General features: G+C 40.6%; 1 protein-coding gene across 2 annotated transcripts in view; it reads left to right on the top strand.

Moving 5' to 3' along the window:
• Positions 1-1,742, top strand: part of LOC101886244 (cyclin-dependent kinase-like 5) — a 32,173-nt gene extending 30,431 nt beyond the window's left edge. The window contains exon 18 of one of the 2 annotated variants that reach the window (XM_073939510.1): positions 1-1,742. This exon is cut by the window's left edge and continues 475 nt beyond it. The gene's annotated coding sequence lies outside the window, so the exon portion shown is untranslated. The other variant, XM_073939511.1, reaches the window with a different exon arrangement.
• The last annotated feature ends 3,258 nt before the right edge of the window (positions 1,743-5,000 follow it).

Genomic DNA, 5,000 nt, shown 5'->3' with positions numbered 1-5,000 from the left:
GCGCAGGCGGTTATCTTCTTCTACTGTAGTATACATATTCGACTCCGCAGTAACTCTTATATTTGGCTAAAGGTTCTTATATTCCTGTATAGATGACCGTATTGACATTCATTTTATAGTAATAGAGTAAGACTACAGTATATATATATATAGGGAGAGAGAGAGATTCTTGAGTATTTTCCGTTTACGGTTCAGTGGATATCAGTAGACATTAAGAACAACAGTACAATTAATGATAAGAGTGTGTGATGTTATGTGTGTGTGCTGCCCAGATTGCGCATGTGTGTAGATTTTTATATTTGTGTTTTTGATTAATTACTCGATGATGTCATTGGCCGGTGGATAACTCAGACTGAATGACTTCAGGGTTTCTTCACTGTTTCTGCTCACCACGGCTGATTCATCTGATCAGTAAGACTGTAATATGAGACAGTATCACACTACAGCAGTGTTTTACACAGCACTGAACTACCACAGCAACACTACACACATCATATGAATCAGCCGTTCTGAGTGACTCGTTTTAGTGAATGATTCAGTGAATCGCTCGTTAAGGCACTGGCGCCACCAACTGCTCAAATTTCTCCATTAAGCAGCACAAAAACACTCAACAACCCCCCAAACATTGGAGATTCATAACATTTTAAAATAATACACTCCGATAGCCCTGATGAAGATCACTTGAACAGATGTACAGCTTTAATATTGCACAAATGATGAAGACGAATGAATGTTGCCAGCTTTTAGAAATAAACAAAAACAAAATTCACACAAACTTAAATACAGTTACATTAATAACAATATCCCTCATTAATAATCGTGTGCCTGTGATAATAATAATAACCCTCATATTGATCTCTATAGTCAGCAGTGATGAGTTCAGTTTTACATTACAGATATTAATGACACTTTACAGTAAACACACAGACATTAGTGTGGCCTCGGTGAGCAGAAGTGTCTGAAATACAGCACAAATGTGGAATATATTGTGAATATACAGCGATGAAGGTCAGAAACAGGCATGTGCGGTCTGGCGTCGGCCTGAACCTCCTGCAGATCACAGCCAGACTCCAGTTCTCTACCTTTCAAATGGAAACCCAAGCAAAACCCAGGGGTCTGTTCTTCATAGCTCGCTTAAATCATCTAAGATAATTTGGCAGATCCTGGATCATTTAATCTTGATAACTGATCTCTCGCTAATTTGGTTCATGAATCAGATTAGAATGTCTGGATGAACTGATCTGAGATCGCTGTGTGTGTTGTGAAGGACAGATCTATCAATCCTTGAAATCATGATCAGCAATGCAGCGATTGGCTGACGGCACAGCAGCGTGATGACATCATCTGATTAATATTCAATTATCCATGTCAGCTTAATTACATCAAATTCGCAGTAAACGGTTTGTTAAATACGACACGCAATAACGTCACACCTTGTTGTGGGCTGCATGATTGGCCCTTTCATGTGTCGAGAGCAGTTTATTTAGTTCTACAGCAGATTTTCCTTATTACAGTATTATTGTAGCTGGTTTGTTAATCGGTGTAAAGAATAACTGGATGTTTACTAAAGCATTTTAATATGGTAAAGATGTCTGCAACTTTAATGAAGCATCAAATCGCCGTCATATTAACTGTCAAAACATGTTTATGACTGCATAAATGTATTAATGCTTTTTAAAAGACACATATCGTGCATGTCTATTATCATACACAAATTGTACTAAAGCGATCTAAAAAGTTCATATCAATAAGTTTTCTCTTTGCACCAGCAGGTGGCAGTCTTTGTACTTTCATTTCGAGGGTGCAGATTGCATAAGTTTTATTAATATATATAACTTTATTTATTTTATTAATAACTATAACTTTATATATATAGTTAAAAAGTATCAGAATTCGGTACATACTTTCTGGATTATCTTTGCTTGAACCGACTCCATCTAATCCTGTTGATATGAGATTGAGCAGGATTGAGCTGCCAGAACTGTTGCTATGACAACAACTCTCAGATCAGTTTTGAAGAACGAAACGATCCTGGATCAGTCAAATCATCAATAACCAAATCCAGATAATGGAGTATTCCACGTAGGGAGAACGGACCCCTGATCAGAATCTGGCCGGATGTGTGTGTGTGGCGCCACCTGCTGGACACAGAGATCCACTGCAGAAACACGACCCAACAAACGATGCCTTTTCTCTGTAAAGCAAGGTTCCTTTTTAATACTGATCTAGTGTTTGATTCCCTCAGGTATAGAGTTCTCTGAACACTTTTACATGCAATATCTGCATATCAGATCTTTAATATTTCTGTTTAGGGAAATAGAGCCAGTGTGTGTTACAGCGCGAGGAGACAATAATATTAACATCGTCATAATAATAATATTCATAATAATTATAATAATAATAATAATAAGTTGTTGATTTTATGCAATATGTAATTTCACCTTCTGAATAAAGATCCCGGTTCTGGAGGCGTCTGTAGTCTTATGGGTTCAATCATTCATATGGAGACATTTATCCTGGATTATTGATCCTCTTCCTCATTCTCTACTGCTGGAGAAACACGATGATGCTGTTTATACTTCATAACTGTGTGTTCATCTACAGCTAACATGCTAATCCAGTTCCTCTAAAGCAGGGGTCACCAATCTCTGTCCTGGAGGGTCGGTGTCCTTGCAGGGTTTAGCTCCAACTTGTCTCAACACACCTGCCTGGGTGTTTTAAGTATACCAAGTGAGAGCTTGATCAGCTTGTTCAGGTGTGTTTGATTAGGGTTGGAGCAAAAATCTGCAGGACACCGGCCCTCCAGGAACAAGTGTGGTGACCCCTGCTCTAAAGGGTCCTGTCATGCAGAGATGCGGTGGTTTACAGTAGCACATCACCAACACTCAGAGTCCTGCAGTGTTCCTCAGTGTTTGTGATTTGCTGAGTCGTTTTATAAATGTGCGGTTTCTCTTTCTCTATGGCACATGTTTACTGCAGGATCAGTGCTGTTACTCCACTCCTCTCCTCTCACTGCTGTTTGTTTCTTGTCTGTGGGGAAGTCCAATCAAATCACACATAGAAGGTAAATCGCATCAGGCAACCTCACGACATGTGTGATTTATAAATGCAGCAAACCTGTAGGAAGCAGTATGTGTGTCCAAGAAGATCTTTACGCGCAGTGACCCAGCGGCTGATTATAGACTGCAGGTCATGAACAGTGATGAGAAAATGGAGGATGTCGACTGTAGGATGACTGAAATCACCAAACAGGCTTGTGCTGCGGTCACATCAGAGTTTGAGTGTGTGAAATCCGTCATATGGCACTGCGAAAAGGGGCGGGATTAAACAAGACTAATAGACAAAGCGAGTGATTGGTCCGTAATTAACATTTCTGCCCAGAGATGTCATGTTTTGATCCACGATTGGTCTCATGCAGTCAAGTGTTCACCAAGCTTGAACTCTGCACCGCAGTGAACTGCAAAACTTGTCGCATGAGCTTGTGTTTCCGGTCTGAAGGACTGAACTGATGAAGGAAGAAAGGACCAAACTAAAGATGGAAGGAAACAAGTTACACAAGTTAAGGAAGGATCAAATGAATGAAAGAAGGATTCAAGGGAAGAACTGAACAAACTGAGGATAGAAAGAAGGAACAAACAAACAAATGAATGAACGAAGGACCTGACGAAGGAACAAACGAGAGAACTAATGAAGGACAGAACAAACAATGGAAGGAATGTTGGAAGGAATGAACAAATATAGGAAGATCACTAATGCTCTACACCAGCGGTTCTCAAACTTTTCTCACCAGGTACCACCTCAAAAACAAATCTCCAAGACCACCATAACGACCAGTATTGAAATAGTGTAGTTTGCCAAATTAAGCCTCTGCAGCCCTGCACAGTTCGGGGAGACTCTCATTCATATTTACAGAAGTTTTGATGAATTTTGAAATATATGCTGCATGTGCAGATGACATGTTTGTAAAACTGTGTGAAATCTAAACATTAACTTGTATGTGGACTGGGAGGGAACCTGTTTTTCTCAGAGGATGTCAAGTTGACAGAACATTGCTGCAGCTCTGATACAAGTTTTATTTATGGAAGAAATGAGAAAGCACCGCAGTGTTTGTCTGAGATAAATAGTCCAAAACCGAAATTATATTCAGTACAAAATATGAAGCAGATCAGTGGGTTCTTGTCATGTGACTGGCGGTCCGGCATTCTGAAAAGTGAAGATGTTTTCATCTGCGTACGCCTGGAATACGCGAGGGCATCGCGCTGCAGTTCTCACTCATTTTACTGGCCTGTGGGTTCAATTTTGATGCTCAAGTGACCGAGATATAACAAGAGAACACGGTCACTTTTCAAAATAAATGATTGTTCAGACTCAGATAATAAATCAAGTCGGAAATAATTCATGATTTTTTGTGCGGCTTGGTACCAGTTGATCTATAGACCGGTGCCAGTCTGTGGCCCGAGGGTTGGGGACTGCTCTAGTGCATATCTGCTCTGCAAGCACCACACACCTCTTTCTCTTCACAGAACAGCCAATGCTGATCACATCAAATGATTAAAATTGTGTTCATTTTTCTTTTATTATTCAGTGATTCCTCCACGTACCACTAGAAGTAAACCCGTGTACAACGAGGGGAACACGTACCACAGCTTGAGAACCACAGCTCTACAGAATGTTGCATTCACACGTCCCTGCACAAGCTGCATGCAAACCATGCGTCTCATACTGGAGTCCTGCAGGGCCACTAGTGCCCATCTCTCCATCTCATTAGCATAATCAGCAGCCCTGAGTGAGCAGCAGCCGTCTGTCCATTCGCCATTAGAGTGTTTGAGCTGCTGAAGATAACGTCAGCATAGACTAAGAGCATTATAGATGTGGAGTTCTGGATGAACAGAGACAGGAGCCACATAGACTAACAGAAGCATCAACACACTCACACTGAAGCACACACACACACACACACCCAGCACTCACAACACACACACTGCTGTTTAAAACTGTCA

Source organism: Danio rerio, chromosome 23 (assembly GCF_049306965.1).
Source record: "Danio rerio strain Tuebingen ecotype United States chromosome 23, GRCz12tu, whole genome shotgun sequence".
Taxonomy (NCBI): domain Eukaryota; kingdom Metazoa; phylum Chordata; class Actinopteri; order Cypriniformes; family Danionidae; genus Danio; species Danio rerio.
This window is presented reverse-complemented; position numbering and strand designations above follow the sequence as displayed.